At 30.0% G+C, this 19,576-nt stretch overlaps 1 long non-coding RNA gene across 1 annotated transcript; it reads left to right on the top strand.

The window, feature by feature from the left end:
- The first annotated feature begins 2,151 nt into the window (after nt 1-2,151).
- LOC147806182 (uncharacterized) lies at nt 2,152-7,414 on the top strand. The gene is made up of 2 exons (XR_015435859.1): nt 2,152-4,590; nt 7,108-7,414. It is a non-coding gene; the product is annotated as an uncharacterized LOC147806182 (long non-coding RNA).
- Nucleotides 7,415-19,576: the final 12,162 nt, after the last annotated feature.

The following is a 19,576-nucleotide window of genomic DNA, read 5'->3' as shown; positions in this document are numbered from 1 at the left end:
ACTTAAATTGTTAATTACTTTGATTTCTGAATTGGATTAAGCATAATAAGGGTGTTTCATTACATTCACAAAATAAAAAAGCTCACACTTTGATTTCTGGGTTGAGTTAATAAGAAGAGCTTTTCGTTCTGTTCAGAAAGATGGTTATCGATATGTATTATCGTATGTATCGATTTGTTATCGATAAAAATAATTTCAGATGATTTTAATCCTTCATCTCTTATTAACCTCGTTATATCATGCTTTTGATCAAAGTTCAGCAGCGTGTCTGCGTTCTTTCTCTCCTAAATATTAATTTGATCCCTACACACGTTTTTTATTCCATTACTTATAAGGATTCGTAAAATATATATTAACGGCCCGGATTAGAGAACAACTGAATTATCTTCTTCAAAAATGGCAGTTATTTAATTTAAATTTGATACTTTTGTGTGTGATCATATCTCAGTGTCAACCATATCTGTGTCACGTATCAATGACATCCAATAAAAATCTAACTGTCAATGAACTTATTAACTGAGGTGAAGGGATTAATTGAATGCTTAATAAAATAAGAGCTTTCTTTGATGATATGTTTTTTAAATTAGTGGTGAAATCGTCTAATAATTATTTTGAAAAATCGTTGCAAGAAAGGTTTGCAAGGGTATTTTTTTTTCAGACTCATGCGAGTTAATTCAAATCAAATAAATATACTATATGTACTCTCTTTTTCTTTCTTCCGGATTCTAACGAATTAAAGAGTATTCATACTTATCAAGGTATTTTACAACAAAGTGCTAACATAGTACAAAGGTACATATAGTATTGATTTCTGTGCATAGATTTTTTTTTTCCTTCTATATTTGCTTTCGGAAATTTAGCTGTATAATATTTTATACCCAGTTATGTAATTCTGTTGCGATCGTAATTTTTCTTAGAAAATTATTATTTAGATGATTAGTTGAATATTCATAAAGTACGTTAAGAAGAGGTTTGAAAAAAAAAGTAATCAATATCATGCGTAAATACTTTGGTTTTTTTTCCATCTTTTTTTAATAATGTGTTACGTTTTCTTTTTTTAAATCATTCATTGCCACTTATTTAATTTAATTACATATAATTTCAAGATAAAAACATATCTCAGTTTTTACATAAGCATGTGAAAATCTAATATTTCATGCAGTCTTTCTGGTGGTTTGTGTTAGAGTGATAAATATTTGTTTCAAAACTATAATGTATGTTTCCGCAACTCTATCTCAGTACTATGACCCTTAGCAGTGAGTTCATTAACTAACATTATATTCAAATGTTCTGTAAATGAAATGAATATAATAATTTTAAAATCTAATATTTTATGCAGTCTTTCTGGTGGTTTGTGTCAGAGTGATAAATATTTGTTTCAAAACTATAATGTATGTTTCCGCAACTTTATCTCAGTACTATGACACTTAACAGTGAGTTCATTAACTAATATTATATTCAAATGATCTGTAAATGAAATGAATATACGTATATTGATTATCACTAAATGTCAAGTTTACTACTATGGATTGCAAATTCATTCAATTTCTTCTATTCTTTATGTAAGTCAATTTCATGAAATTTTGAGAAATTTTTTGTACTATTTAGAGATAAAAGAATTCTTTGCATGCATTCTGAGATGTATAAAGCAAGATTTTAGAAATGTTTAATTAATTTTTTTTAAGTACTTTGAAAACTCTGGTATTTGATAACTCCTTTAATATTTACGCGATTTCGTTATAAATTTGTTATATAGATAACTATTAATCTAACTAAGTAATAACTATTGTTATTTTAATTAAGTAAAGTTAATAAACTGTATACGATTGGAACAATCATTTGAGCAAAGCACAAAACGGGAATAAATTTAACTATTATAGGTTATATTCTCTAAAGAATAACTACCTCGTTTTTTTCCCACAAAAAATTTACTGAATTTAAAAAAAAAAAATTTTTTTTTAAGAAAATAAGATCAATGCAGAAAAGATTATATAGACAATATATAATTGATTTTATTTTGAACTAATATTTATCTAACAGATAAATTTTATTTAGATATAAAAAAAAAGTTATAAGGATAGAATATCTCTTTCTAAAATTAGATATTCATGTAAATAAACTATTTCAGCTTAAAAATTGGCGTTTACTTCTAAATTGAGTTAATATAAATGAACACATTAAGTTATATTTTTTAATCAAAGTAAAATAATATGTTTCTTAAAATTCAAGCAAATCTTTTTCGTGTATTATATGACCAAGTTTAATCATAATGCAAAACTGAAAATGTGTTTCTCTCATTATAAATATGTAAAGTCACACTTTAGGGCCAAATTAAATACTAAATAAAGAAATTAAAATCATTTTTTCTTTTTTAATTGTGTTGTTATGTCTTTCTGTTTTGTGCATATTCCATATAAATAAGAAAAGATTGGTTGCAGATAAGACATTAATGTATAATTTATTCAAAATAATTCATAAAGTAATCAAGAAGGATAAAATAAAATTATCAAGATCTCTGGAGAAGTTTAATTTTTATTACAGCATTGATTGTTATACCATGTGTTCATTTATTAGTTCAATAATGGATCAGTAAAAACTTATTGCAACATTTCACATATTTCAATAGCAGTTTTGACAACTGTAGAGATTTCTTTCCTCTACTATGTTAAATATAAGTTTAATCTGCGTAATTTAATCTACACAAATAATCAAATGAAGGCTATTAAATCAATTAACCAGTATGTTTTGGAAAGCTAATTATATTGCTTTAAATTCTGATTTTAATTATAAAATCAGAATGTGAGATATATAACTTGCAACATTTTAATATTTCAACAGATTTTTTCTGACAAAATTGTTATAAGTCGGAACAAATTAGATTTGACAATAAAATTCAGTATCATCCTCTTACATGCCATATTTTGCTGGCATTTCAGTATTTCTTTTTCTCTTTGAAAGATAGAACAAGTTTATGTTACATTGGAAGTAAGATAATTTTCAATTTTTTATAGGTTCGAAGTATATTAAAAACGAAAAATAGGTAATGGTTGTAAATAAGTTTTTGCTAATTTGGTTGGCTATAGTAATGGAGATAAACTATCCTGTTCAGTTCTTGCTAAATAGCCATCTAAGTCCTTAAGAAGTTAAACATGTGGCAGCAAAACTAAAAAGAAGTATTTTAATATGTGTATATTCACCACAACATTCAATATTTAATTTCAAAAACTTGTAAATTCGTGGTAACGAAATGTGTGATTTTTCAAATTCTAATTTTAACTTTATAATTACGACACTAATGCTACAGTTTTCTTAATTTATTAAGGACAATATAAGTCCTGTTAAAATATTAAGATACAGACTACTACAAGCATAAAAACTTAATTTTTCTAAATGAAATTTCAAATTTAAGAAAATAAATAAAAAGAGTTTCAAATCTTTGAAAAAATTAAAATTCGCCAAAAATTGACGTCCATGTCCTGAAGGTTCTAGTAAATTGCAGAGTAAATTTTACTTAGAGTTTTTCGTTGAGTTTTGCCGTTGTAGATTATTTAGAGATTTGCAAGTTTTTATTGGAGTTTTACTAATTTTAATTGAATTTAATTTTAGTAGAGAAAATAATGTTCCACTGCTCATACATTCTAAAAGAAAAAATAGTGGCACTATATAAAAATGGAAAATCCATCACAGAAATTAGTTGGGTATTGAATATGTCGTATTATACAGCTAGAACATGGCATTTGAGGCAAATAAATTGTATTTTTAAGTTGAAAATTCGTAATTTAAAGATATATATTTCGAAATAAATTCCTTATTACTTAAGTGTATTAAATTGTAATCAGCATCTGATTTTATTTTTAAATTTTTCATGTATTGTTGCAAAAAAAAATTAGTTTCTCAAAACTATTTGCATTATTAACTCTTTAAACGAACCCTCTATTTTTTTGTAAATTTATGTTAAACTACATTTCAGATTTTTTTGTAAAATAAAAGTTCATGGAGCCTATTATTTTTTATAGTTTGCCTAAAAGTAATTTGGTTTTTAAGACCTATGATGAGTTGTAAAATTTTACCTACAGTAAAGTATTGACCATTCAGTACTTATAAAAAACCGAATTAAAATTATGAATAATTTATAAACAAACGGATAAATATCCAAATATGCAAAAAAAAATTTTTTTTATTCAGAGAAAGTACGTTTCTGTGTCCGATTTCGAAACTTAATAGTTAGCACTAAATAATTTTCATATATGAGGTCACCCTCAGGAACCATTAAGATTGACACTTAGTATGTGAAAATCAGATCATTAGAACGAAAGTTATTGAGGGTGGTTATGAGGGAAAGTTATTATTATTATAATTATTTTTTTTTTTTGGTCCACTGTACAATGCTAACATGAATTCGCAGATATTCAATTGTTAATAGTTTTAGTAGTTCCTGTACTTAAGTGAAAAAAGAAATATTTCTTAAAAATGTGTTTTCTTTCTCACAAAAGAGAGAATAAAATTGCCTAAATATAGAAAATCGTTAAGTTGTAGCAAAATACGAGGATTTTCTTTTGAGAAACAGTAGAGTATGATGGGAGTAGTGAGGTAAGAGATTTTTCTATATTCCTCTCACACATCGAATATGCTATCAATTTAAGAGTAATTGTCTCTAATACTGGAAGTAGATTAATATCGTACTTGAGAGCTATGAAGACTTCGTAGTTCATTTTGTTATTTATTTTGTTTCATGAAATTTCTTCAATATTTTTTTAGATAAATAGTAATTTTTCTCCCTATTAATTTCAACAAAATTTTAAAATCACAAAAATTTCGGGACATCTATGGAAATGTTTAATAATTAAGAATACTTTCTTTATCTTATTTTTTTAAAGGAAATTAAGGATTACTTTGAGCCCTGATTATGTACTACTATAAAGCAGTTACATGTTTTGGTGCATGAAATGTTCTGTTATAATTTAATTTTCATAGTGTATTTCAATTATGATTACTTTTATAAAACTTAATTTAATTAGTTATGAAGTTAAGCTTTTAAGTATATTTAGAAAAATTCAATTTATGTTTAAAAGTAGTATTCCTCTTCATTTTATAAATTTTTTTTTAGTAAACACAAAGAGAAAAAAAAAAAGGAAGAGAGAGAGACTAAGTCAGTAGAAAAATCATTTATTTATTATAAAATGAAAACAATTTAGACATACATTTGGATCAAAAATACCACAGCTACCTACATTATAAGAAAAATCCAGTACATTTTACAAATTAAATAAATAAAATTTTTAGTCTATGAACAAAATGTAAAATTCTTCTTTTACAGGAGCTCTTTAAAAGCAGTTAAGATAAATAAAATACCAAAAGTAATACTTTTCGATGTGAGTGACAGTCATACATTTCATTCATAATTCTAAATATTTATTAGGCGCCTATTTAACTTTTGAAAGTTTTAGATTACAAGATATAAATATGATAGGCATGCTACAAAAATTTGAAAACAAAATGACAAAAATTTGACAACAGTTTAGAACAATCATGTTTGAAATTACAAAAGTGCTGGTATTTCTTTTTAATGTTAAGACACTTTATGTAATAAAATGAAACAAAACATTCTAAAATACTATTTATATTGCAATACCAGAGCCATTATAGGGGTAGAGGAAAACAGAGCCATATGACTAGATCTCAATGATTTTACACTGAGATCAGGGTAAACCCGAAAAAAAAATTGTTTTTTTTCCATTGCTTTTTATAACAAATCAACTCTAGTTATTAAGTTTATAATAGAATAATATTTATATTTCCATCACTTCTATATTCTGCGCTTTAAAATTTTTTAATTAACTTTTTTAAAAACATTTATTATTAGAAGAGAGAGATAATGTACTAAGGTGTTGAGTTAATCAATCACAATATAAAAAAAAGGATGATATAAAAAAATGCTACTATATACTTTATTAACTCAAATTTACCCAAGTACTATTAACTATATCATTAAAACAAATTAAAATGTTCAAAACATTATTTTAATCAACATTACTTTCAAGTAGTCAAAATGTATACTAGTCCAATCAGCTTTCTTCATAACATTCATTTGGGTCACCTAGAAATATCTATTTCTGTACTGAGGGACCAAAACTGGATTTTCAACAAGACTGACCTGGCAGTCGTAACAATACTCAGGTCAGAACTGTGAAAAATTCAGTCAATGCAGGAGCCTTATTTCCACATGTAACTGATGATGATGACAACCTAGAACAAAACTAAAAGCATTGCAACTGAATATACATAACACGAAGCACAATTTGTGTTACAATACAACTTGTGCTTTTCAATATTATTCTAAATTTTAAAAATATCACTTATAGTAGTAATGTTATCATAGCAGCATCAAACAAATAATAAAATATGTAAACAGAGAACTTTAACACATGTAAACTAAGTTTTAAAACCAACAATATAATAAAATGGGAATCAATATTTTTATTTGAATACCATTTAAGCATATTCATGCAAAAAAAGTTTATAATTTTATTGGGTATTTTAAAATCACGGTGCAAAATATTATTAATTTAACCTTTTCCTCATACGAAATTTAAAAGTGGTTTCCTTCCAACCTTGTATTATTAAAGTTATAACTCATTTGTCACTCCTTTTTCCTTTCAAATAACATTCAAGAAAATTCAATACACAGAAGTAATTTAACAAATTACACATAACTCCCACTTCAGACATACAGGCACACTGAGGTTGTTGAAGGAGCTTTAAAATAATGCGTTTTATGAGTTGATAAGAAAGTCAACCTATAACAAAACAACACATCATTACATTACAAGTGTTACATATTTGTGCTTCCTATCAACCATCAAAATTTTATTCTACTCCTTTCGTATTATTCCAAACTATAATATCAATTTTCAAAATGTCACTTATAGTAATGTTTAATAAGCAGAATCTCACAAATAATAAGAAATGTATACTATATATAATATATTAACTCTAATTTACCCTAGTACTATTAACTACATCATTAAAACAAATTAAAATGTATACTAATCCAATCAGTTTTCTTCATAACATTCATTTGGTTCACCTAGATTTCTATTTCTGTAGGTACTGAAGGATCAAAACTGGATTTTCAACAAGACTGACCTGGTAGTCGTGACAATACTCAGGTCAGAACTGTGAGAAATTCAGTAAATGCAGAAGCCTTATTTCCATATGTAACTGATGATGATAACAACCTAGAACTAAACTAGAAGCATTGCAACTGAATATACAAATCACGAAGCACAATTTGTGTTACAATACAACTTGTGCTTTTCAATATTATTCTAAATTTTAAAAAAATCATTTATAGTAGTAATGTAATCATAGAAGCATCAAACAAATAATAAAATATGTAAACAGAGAACTTTAACACATGTAAACTAATTTTTAAAACCAACAATGAAAAAAATGTGAATCAATATTTTTATTTTAATACCACTAAAGCATATTCATACAAGAAAAGTTGATAATTTTAATGCGTACCTTAAAATCACGGTGCAAAATATTATTAATTTAACCTTTTACTCATAAGAAACAAAAAAGTGGTTTCCATCCAACCTTGTTTTATTACAGTTATAACTTATTTGTCATTCATATTTCCTTTCAAATAATATTCAATACACACACACACACAAAAATAATCTTCATAATTAACAACAAAAATTCTTGCTTTAAATAAAAACACAGATCCGACAATAATGCTAAGAAAAGTGATGAAAATGATACCTGCAATATGCAATGCTAGCCAGTAAAAATGTCGACACCAAGAGCTATTTTATATTAATTCAGCAAGCGCTGCAATACTAATGTCCAGTATCTAGAAATCACTTTGCATGAATAAAAATATTGTAGTAAAAAATATGTATTTCCTAGCGTATTCGTTACATCTTTCCAGCTCAAACATTTTCGCCATTTTCAATCACGTTCAAAATGCGGGCATCCAAGCAGTTGGCGATAGATTTCGTTTGGCAATCACCCATTTCACCAGATCGCCAAAGTTTAGGGTTATAAGAGGGCGGTCAGCCAAGACAGTGCGTTGATGGAAAGGTTCAACACGTTTCAATACGTTAAATAGTGTATATGTATTATATGATAAAAACGGAGATATGATCTAGTAGTTGTTATTGTTGTCGGTTTCACGTCGTACTAGAGTTGCACAATGTGCTTTTTGCGATAGTCTGGGAAACATCCCTGAAGATGATCCGAAAAAATGACATTACAATTTCGATCCTCCGCTTTGGTAGCCGGACGACCTGGGAGTGAAGTCAAACACTTCAAACAGTTTAACGAGTACCCCTATACCACACACCGTCGGTCCCTTCGCAGGCTGACAAAGTGGTCACATGTAGGGCAAACCATGCACTGGCACTCACCTCTTTTGATTAATTCGACTATTAAAACAATTAATAGTGATTAATAATTTATATATATATACAGGGTGATTCTAAAAAGATGGGCAAAATTTTAGGAAGTGATAGTACACACCTAAGCAAACAATTTTTATCGAAGAATGCATGGTCAAAAATAAAACGCAAAACCGGTAGAGGGCGTCAAAGTTTATGTTCGTATATGAGACAAAAACACACAAAGAACGATGAAGTTAAGTTATAAAAGCAAATTTAATGGCATGTGAATACAATAAGTGTTCAAAACAGTGGCCGGCAGCGGCTATGCACGCAGTACAACGGCGAAAAAAAGATAGGCGAACATTCTGAAACACACCAGGCATATCACGAACTTTCCCTGCAGCGACCGAAAGCTTGGCGACGAGTAACGCAGCGCAGTAGCTCGCAACAGGAATGGAGCTTTCACGTTTGCATCAAACAACTTTCCAAATGCACCTTTGCGTTTTGTTTTCGACCATGCATTCTTTGATAAAAATTGTTTGCTTGGGTGTGTACTATCACTTCCTGAAATTTTGCCCATCTTTTTCGAATCATCCTGTATATATATATATATATATATATATATATATATATATATATATATATATATATATATATATATATATATATATATATATATATATATATATATATATATATATATATATATATATATATATATATATATATATATATATATATATATATATATATATATGGTCTTTATTTTTGAGGGGAAAACGAATAGTCCTCCAGTGGGTGCCAGCCCATTGGCAATGAACAGGCAGATTTACTTGCCAAGAAAGGTGCCAATTTGCAACAACAACAAAATACGGCAACTTCCTTTTGGAAAATTAAACTGTTCCTTAAAAATTTATGTAAAACCAACTCATTGCAAGACCTTCAGAATTGCACAGCTTTGAAAAGTTGGAGAAATGTAAGCTCTTCTTTAATTCCCGACAAACCAAGAAAAGATGCAATTGCGGCCTTCCGTTTATATACATGCCACGCAGGGCCGGATTTAAGTTTGGTGGGGCCCTAAGCTACTGAAAATGATGGGGCCCTTATAAGTTCAATTCCATTTCTATGCACCTAAAGTAAACTACCACTATTTTTTTTTGTTGAGTATTAACATTATATTATTAAAAAATTTGATAATATTACTTTATTGTTAAATATATTAATTGTGAAGATACTATTATCTAGAACCTGTCTTTTATTGCACATATTTTATGAACGAGCGGAAAAAGTTACAAAAGAAACACATTTTAAGCACAGAGTAAAAATTTGGCGTGCTGGGCCACTATATATTTAACAGTTTTTTTTTTAGATTCATTTTGAATATATTTTATTGAATCGAATTTTTTTTCCATTTGTATTTTCTTTACGTTACAAAATCTATAAGGCTTAGAAGCATGAAATTTTGAATGTGCGTAGAAAATATGCAAAGAGTTAGAAAGAAAACAAGAAAATACAATTTGATTATTAGTTTTATTTTTTTTATAACCGTCGTTAAACAACTGACTCAATTTTGAGTTTACGCCCTATCAACCAGGCTATCCCGGCCAAACTTATCAGTTTATTTTATAACAGTCATTGCACAGCCGACCCAATTTCGAGTTTACGACTACTAATATTCAACTCCGTGGCCTTGTCATTTTGAACCCAATACAGAAGACAAGGGAACTGCTATATTAGTACCCAAAGGTATTTATTTGTTATGAGAACTTGGAGGACTTTGTGACTCCGACAGATTTAACACGCACCAGTCACCATTTTATACATGGGTATTCTTCTGCCGGCTGGATTCAAACTCCCATTCTCAAGAACACGAGTCCAACGCCCTATCAACCAGGTTATCCCGGCCAAATTTATTAGTTTATTTTATAACAGTCATTGCACAGCCGACCCAATTTCGAGTTTACGACTACTAATATTCAACTCCGTGGCCTTGTCATTTTGAACCCAATCCAGAAGACAAGGGAACTGCTATATTTGTACTCAGAGGTATTTATTTGTTATGAAAACTTGGAGGACTTTGTGACTCCGACAGATTTAACATGCACCAGTCACCATTTTATACATGGGTATTCTTCTGCCGGCTGGATTCAAACTCCCATTCTCAAGAACACCAGTCCAACTCCCTATCAACCAGGTTATCCCGGCCAAATTTATTAGTTTATTTTATATCAGTCATTGCACAGCCGACCCAATTTCGAGTTTACGACTACTAATATTCAACTCCGTAGCCTTGTCATTTTGAACCCAATCCAACAGTCCCTGGAGCAGGTGAGGGCCGTTATATTAATACTGTTTGTAAAAATAAAAAGAACATTTCGTAAGCTGACATTATTTAATTGATGTTTATATTGAAAATATTTTTTCATTATTTTTGCTTTCTTTTTAATTATTTTAAGTACATTTGTTAAATTTTAGTGCAAGAAAAAAAATTGTCATTATTTATGTACATTTTTGGCTTACATTTTTAAAGATTTATTAAGGGGTCTATTAAATATCAGAGAGAATAAATGTCATACGTGTTTAAAGTATCAGCTCTGCTCTTGATGGTGTATACTGGCTAGGATGTGAAAGAGCAACTGTCCCGGGCATCTCACCAAAACGAGCATTCAACATATCAATGGAACACGCTAAAGCTATATATCAATTAGCAATTAATTTTAGATAATTACAATTGTAGAATAATTATTTTGTTATAGAATGAAATGTTTTAAAAGACAAATATCTGTTAATGTTTAACATTTAATCAACGAAAAAACAGAACCAATATTGAAATCTAACGAATTTATTATTTTTAATTACTGATAAAGTTTGCTACGGAAAAAAAAAATTAAAGCCTGATAGATTTCAGAATTTTAGAAACACCTTCTATTTATACTATTCAATCAAATGAGTTTCGATGTCTTTCATCCCGGTCTCATTAGGAATTTAGCATATTTTGATATCATTTTTGTTTCGTTCTTACTTAATATTAATTTGTTCGCGACAGTTAATTTGTAAACCTCTTTTACTACATTTTCGAGGAGTTTAAAAACATAATATTGAGGATTTTAACTGAAATGAAATTTGCTTTTTTTGTATGCCTCTTTTATTACGCCATCATCACACCCACACGCAACTGTCTACTCTAAATATGTTATATAGAATGAGATAGCAAAGCAAACGTGTTTAGTTATTTAAATTCTTATTCAAAAGTATTAGTTAATTTTTTTTTGAACTGACAATTTCTGTCCTTTTTTAGATATTTTAAAGTGCTGTTTAAAACTGCTGCATATCACATGAAAGCATTAAATAAATCATTTGTACAATTTTAAAGTAAAATAAAAAGGAATTCTGATCCTTAGAAACAGATATTAAATAGTCTGATGATCGAATGATGGGGCAAAAAAAAACTTTTTTACCTTTTAAACTAAAAATTTTTTTATTTGTAAATAATTTATTAATACTCAAATTGCTTGAAAGATGATATGTTCCCTACTAGTGACAACGAAGTTTTTTGTTTTATTCAGTCATTTATTTACATTTATTATGTCCGACAACGTAAAAAAGAAAAAAAAATGCATTTTCGGCTTCTGAGGCCCCCAGCTCTGAATAAAACTTTATAAAAAGAGGGGGGGGGGAAGTAGGATCTGGGGGCCCTTGTCATCTCGGGGCCCCAAGCTACAGCTTATTTAGCTTATACGTAAATCCGGCCTTGATGCCACGATTGTCTTTCTGCAAACTTATACGGCATAGACCTTTCCACCACGTCTTTTTGTCCACTTTGTAAATCTGGAGAGAAATTGGGCAGGGACCACCTGCTTCTATGTGGGGCCCTTCACGGACACACTGAGTCCTCAAGATATTGGGAAGTAAGAGAACTTTTAAGGCAATGACTTCGGTCTTCTTTCTCTGTTATCCTACTTACATTTGTATTCGTTATTTATTTCATCTTTCTATTTGTACGTTTTGCCTTGCCAATTAGAAATAAAAAAAAAGAATATATATATATATATATATATATATATATATATATATATATATATTAGGGGAGAGTCGGGTAGCCCCGCCCACTGTCAATTTCATATGTATAGAATATTTTTTCTAGTCAATGGGCCATCGGACTTTAATTGTTATATTAAAAAAAGATTATTTTCAAAGTTTCAAGTATTTATGCAGCTGTTAACATGGTAAACAATAGTTTTGAAAATATGTTGAATACAGTAGTCATGAAATTAAGAAAAATTGGTTGAATGTTTTGATTAAACTTCATTTTAATACTGAAAAATTATTTTTTCTATACAAACAGCATTAAAGTATGTAGTCTTAAGTTTAATTTACACGAAGAAAGAAGTTTATATGTGAAACATTGTTCAAGTAATTACAAATTTACAAAAAAATTGGATTTCGGGTAGCCCCGCTCTCATGAATGTCCTGTATCACCTCCCAATTTTATTTCGTCTATAAATGTACGGTTGCAAAGATTATTATTTTATTGCTTCAAATTTTAATGTTATATGCATTTTTAACAACAAATATTGTTGTTATTAAATGATTGTTATTAAATGATAGAATTCACTAAAATAATATAAATATGTAATAAATAAAATGATTTTGTGACAAAAATTATAAATGAGGTTTATCTATTGTCAATACATTGGTCATTTTCATTTACACCTGAAAAAACAGTCAAAAAACGTAATTTTTGTTACTGGGCGGGGCTACCCGAAACATTTTGAAAAGAGCTGAAAAACATGTTTTTTTAAATTTCCATTTTTTTAAGTTAAACTATTTTTTTTTAGTTTATTCTTTTTGCATTATTTAATTAGATGATAAAACAATAGAAATATACGAAAATATTAATTATTACTCAATATTATACAGAAATATAAGCAATACTCCTTAAGTGGGCGGGGCTATCCGACTCTCCCCTATATATATATATATATATATATATATATATATATATATATATATATATATATATATATATATATATATATATATATATATATATATAGAAATAAAAACTTAGTTGCTAAATAATTATTTAGAATTATTTCCGAATTTTTTTCTGAAATGGATGTATAAATTTTAACTCTGAAAACTCGTAACTGAAGATTCTCGTTATTGCTAAAAAATATTTATTTAAGTTAATTAACGAAAAAAGGGTACATAAGCTCAAGTTAATTGTAGACTTAATTATAAGTACAAGTTAATTATAGAATTAGTTGTAAGTGTAAATAAATTATAAGTATATTAACTGAAAATTTATTAGTTATAAATACACAGTTATTGAAATGTGAAGTTGCTTTCATTATAATTAGTTTAAAATTAGTATCCATCAAATAATATACTTTTTGTACTTACAATTCCTTAACTTGTTTCTGTGCAATGCTTAACTCAAATCACTCTTCTATATTAGTGAAGTCTCATATTTAAATATTCTAAAATTATTGATTTCATTAGTAACTTGTTTCATTAACATGCATATATACATTGTAAAATATGTTTCATTAACATGTTCGGATATATAATTCTACTTTCGTTTAACTTCTTCATGATATTGATATTATTCATAATTTATAATTTTTTGTTAAAAACAAAATATCTTATTTTATTTTAAGACAAATATTAATATTGCTACATGCCCTCAAGTCAATTCGGGGTCGTTGTGCACCTGCCACGCGATAATAATTAATTTTAACCAATGTATACAACTTATTAAAATTTTTTAGTGAGTTAAAATAAATTAATAAAAATATTTAAACTAAAATAACAAATTTTAGTTTTGTTATTTGTCTCTTTACTTAAAGAAGTATCACAAAATTTAATTTACTAACTAAACAAATTGCAAGGAAAAAGTAGATTGAGCTGAAACCGTGAATCTAAATTTTTTGCTATGGTAGTTTCATATTTGGAGTTTTATACTTATCAAAATAAAGTGCAATTGCTATAAAGCATTTTAGAATCAAAAACTTCTACTTTATTAAAATGTTTTGGTAACAAAAACAACCATGATACTTTACATCAAAACTTTTTGGTAACAAAAATGAAACTTGCAAGTGATGTTATTTTTTCCTTGAAAAGAGTTCGTTCGAAAATTACTAAACCACTCAACCTTGGAATTTTGAAAACATTCGTTTGTCAATGTTTCCAAAAGAATCCTATCATTCTTTACTTTTTTCCTCGATTTATATTTAAGGTTGTGAGAGGAAGTCCCTAAAAGGTATCACGTTCAGAAAAGATACACGTATTCTTGAGCAGCAAAATATCGAAACTTCTTACTTTTCTTTCTACATTTATGAAAAGCAAAGAAATATCGAAAGTGACAAAGGAACTTGGCGCATCAAATATGAAGAATCTTTGCCAAACAGGTTCTAAAAAAATGTTGATCGATTTGTGTCCTGAAAATATGTCACCTGTAAATATTATCATTTTCTAAAAGAAAATACATACAAAAAAATAATGTCGAATTTAGTTTTGAAGTAGAAGTCATTTTTTGTAAAATTAAAATCAAAATGTATGTTCATCAGAAGACGCAAATTAATATTTAACAAAGGAAAAGAAAAAAAAAGCAATCGAAATCAAATGAATCACAACTGAGGTAGGCAAGCTTAAAAACTTTAAAACCTATTTGATTGCGGACGAATCTAAAAAATACTTATTTGATTAATAAAACCTGTTTGAACAGTGAGGAGCTCAAAGGCGATTGTTGGAAAAACCTCCTTTAAAACTGTTTTTACCAGACGAAATACATTTAAACAAGACAATAATATTGCTTTAAATGATTTTCACCTTGCTTTCCTCATTAGTAATTTGAGAGCTTTGGGTAGTGGTTTATTTATTTCTAGCTTAAATATAAACATGCGATCTCCAACGTTTATGGTTTAGAATTGATTTTTAACGAGTATTGTACAAGGGCTACAAGCATATACATTAATATAATATTTACAAATATTCTACTTAGGGCCGGGATAGCCTGGTCGGTAGGGCGCTGGGCCCATATCCAAGAGGTTGTGGGTTCGATCCTCGCCGACCAAAGACTCCCCGTGTAGTAAATGGTGACTGATGCACGTTAAATCTGTCGAGTCTCAAAGTCCTCCATGTTCCCACAAGAAATCAATACCTCTGGGGGTACTGATCCAGGAGTTTCCTTGTCCTCTGGATTGGTTCAAAATTACAAGGCTACGGAGTTGAACGTAAGTAGTCGTAAACCCATGAAATTGGGTCGGCTGTTCAACGACGGTTATAAAATAAAATAAAATATTCTACTTAGAGCCGTGATGGCTCTAAGTAGAATGGCTCAGGTGATAGAGCGTTCGCCTTCTAATGAGACGAATCAGGTTTGAATCCCAGTCTATACGAATTCCACATCCGGTTTGCACCGACCACAGTGCTGACGTGAAACATCCTCAGTGATAGACGGATCATGGGGTAGAGTCCCCTTGCCGTCAGTCTAACCGTGGGAGGTTCTCGTGGACTTCCTCTCCCTGTAACGCAAATGCGGGTTAGCTCCATCAAAAAGTCCTCCACGAAGGCAAATTTCTCCCAATACTCGATCCAGGAGTTCCCTTGTCTTCTGAATTGGGTTCAAAATTACAAGGCTACGGAGTTGAGCATTAGTAGTCGTAAACCCATAAAAATTGAGTCGGCTGCTCAACGACTGTTATAAAATAAAATAAAATATTCTACTTAAGGCCGGGATAGCCTGATTGGTAGGGTACTGGGCCCATGTCCAAGAGGTCGTGGGTTCTATCCCCTCAGGCCGAAGACTCTTCGTGTAGTAAATGGTGACTGATGCACGTTAAATCTGTCGAGTCACAAAGTCTTTCATGTTCCCTTAACAAATCGTACTTCTGGGGGTGCTGATGCAGGAGTTTCCTTGTCTTCTGGATTGGTTAAAAATTACAAGTCTCCGGAGTAGAACATTAGTAGCCATAAACCAGAAATTGGGTCGGCTGTTCAACGACGGATATAAAATATAAAAAAATATTCCACTTGCATAGTTCAATATTTTTTTTCTCAAATAACTTAAAAACGATTTAAATGTGACCTACGTAACTAAAATATACTAGATGGATTTTATTCTGAGTTTGAAAGATTAGGTTTGAGAATAAATAATTTCTTTTTACGTCCAATTTTGGAGGAAAATTCAGCATAATAAATTAAAACGATAAAAGTCGACGTAGAAGTTATGTTTCTGAAAAATTCAATCTTAAGTGAAAAATCTTTTGCTACACTAAACCTAAGGAAAAATGTATTCCTGCATTTAATTTAATAGAAAACCAAGACTGATATAATCTGAAGGACAAGTCAAAACAGAATATGGCTACATATTTTTAAATAAAATTATATTTCGAAAGCATCTATTTGAAATAAATTACTTTTTTTTTCTATATTTTATTCTACCATGAGATGATGGAAAATTGGCTTATATAGGTATTTTTAAAATAGATAAGTTTTCTTGCAAAGTTTAATGAAATTCCATTTCTTATTATTGAATACAAAATAATTTTTTTTCTGTGAAAGAAGATTACGTTCTCGTTCTTAAATAAGGATTAGAGATATTGTGTTTTGAGGGAGATTATAGAGGTTGAATCAAAATATGCTTGCAGCAGCTTTTTTTTTTCTTTCTCCAATGTGGTCGAAAAAAAGTGGTTTATGTCTCTAACTTAGTACCTTGTAATAACTAAATTATAAATAATTGGATCATAAAATTAAAATTATTGTAAAGACAGTATTCTGTTCTTTTAAATTATAAACGCCAAGTGTCTAATATACCGATTGTTGTTGCTGTCTCGTCTGTATCACTGCGAAATATTTCTAAAAGTTTGAAGAATGAGATTAGACCGATTAGTTGGGTCAAAAAATTCATTTTGCTTTTGTGCGGAAATAAATTTTGACCAATACCAGAGTGGGTTCTGCTCATATGGCTTTTTCCTAATTACTTCCTAGTCTTGATGTCCCGCAGTGGACTAATCGTTAAGACACGGTTCCCATCAGATCACCGAAGTCAAGCATCAGTGGCTGCGGTCAGTGTGCGGGTGGGTGACCACTTGGATCAGTCTGCCTAAGGACAGAGGGTGTGCGGTATTGGTCCTCGTTAAACTGTTCTACCGTAAAGTGCTCGACTTCGCGTGCAGGTCGTCGGGCTACCGAAGCAGAGTGCCATCCCCTCTGCGGAGGATCAAAATTGTGATGGCATGTCTTCGGATCATCCTCAGGGATGTTTCCCAGACCGTCGCCAATAGCCCATTGTGCAGCTCTAGTGCGACGTAAATGAACAAATCAATCAATCAATCTAACTTAGTCTTGATAAACACGGAGGCCACGATTGCCGCGGGATCACGCTTTTCTTCTTATGAGGAATTCGAAAGAACTCTCTCTATTGTTATTGTTAATTTACGTCGCACTAGAGCTGCACAATGGGCTATTGGCGACGGTCTGGGAAACATCCCGGAGGATGATCCGAAGACATACCATCACAATTTTGATCCTCTGCGGAGGGGATGGCACCCCCGCTTCGGTAGCCCGACAACCTGCTCGCGAAGAGAACTTTCTCTAAATTGAGTTACCATGAACTGATGTTTTTTTAAGGTTTATCACTGTCTGGAGCACTTTTGCGCGGTATAACATATTTTTATCTTTTAAAAAGTAAATACCACTACTCGGTATACATTTGCCCGGCGAATCTTACATTATTGTTTTTATAAGGTTAAGGGCCAATGCCTGGTATACATTTGCTTGTTATACTATACACTTATTTTTTTGGAGGTAAAGTGCTACTGCCCGGTATACCATACACTCATGTTTTTAAGGCTAATTGATACTGTCTTGTATACTCTACATTGATGTTTTTTAGGATTAAGTACCACTGCTCGGTTTACATTCGGCCGGTATGCTATACACTGATGTTTTTTAAGGGCTAGTGACACTGCCTGGTATACAAAACATTGATATTTTTAATGGTTTTATACACTGCTCAGTATGCATTTGCCCGTTCTACCTTATAATTTTTTTTTTATTTCATGACCGTCGTTGAACAACCGACCCAATTTTTTTGGGTTTACTCCTACTAATGTTCAACTCCGTAGCATTGTAATTTTGAACCCAATCTAGAAGGCAAGGGAACTCCTGGATCAAGTACTGGGTGAAATTTGCCTTCGTGGAGGATGAAGTTATGATGAAACTAACCCGCATTTACATTACATGGAGAGGAAAACCACGACAACCTCCAACGGTTAGAATGACGGCAAGGGGACTCTGACCCCTTGCTACCTTGTCTACCACTGAGGACATTTTGCGTCAGCACTGTGGTGAGTACGGAATTCGAATCAACCAGTCATCGCTAGGATTCGAACCCGGATCACCTCATTGGATGGTGAGCGCTCGATTTCCTGAGCCACTTCGGCCTATTCTAAACACTGATGTTTTTAGGGTTAAGTGCCACTCTCTGGTATACACCCGATATACCCTGCTTTGATGTTTTTAGGATTAAGTACCTCTGCCCGGTATACTAATACTCTGATGTTTTTAAGGTTTAAATAAAGTTGATATATTTTATACAACATATACTTTATAGAATATATTTTAATCTTTAACACAAATTTTATTTCTATCAAAGTAAGTACTAGGCATGGTTTAATAAGGCTAAATCAAACAGTCGTTTTAAATACATAAGTGAACACTACTACTACCGTGATAAAAAAAGTTACCAAAAATGTACACCAATTTCATGGAAAAGGACGTTTTCTGGTTTTTATTGACATAGAGATTTATTTTTGTTCATAGTATTCTACAGAAACTCATATTGAAAAATGGTCAGATTTTGTACATTGATCATTGAAAATTCAGAATTTTATAAAAATGACATATTCTTCTAAATAAATTCTTAAACTTATTATTATACTGTTTTTCCTTATACAATATATAAGTTTCGATGATTACGACTTCCAATTAATAATTTTTCTTTATTTAGCACTATGTCAAATAATTTTAGGATTGTTGACTTTTAAGTATTTTGTATTTGATAAATGAAAAAAATGAAATAGAAAATAGCGATTAAAAAATTATGAATTTTAACAAAATCTATCATGTTATTTACCACAGGATTCACTTGACTTTTTTGTTGCAAAATAACTTACGAT

The sequence above is a fragment of the Parasteatoda tepidariorum genome, chromosome 8, assembly GCF_982258835.1.
Source record: "Parasteatoda tepidariorum strain Cologne lab strain chromosome 8, Ptep-v5.0, whole genome shotgun sequence".
Classification (NCBI taxonomy): domain Eukaryota; kingdom Metazoa; phylum Arthropoda; class Arachnida; order Araneae; family Theridiidae; genus Parasteatoda; species Parasteatoda tepidariorum.
This window is presented reverse-complemented; position numbering and strand designations above follow the sequence as displayed.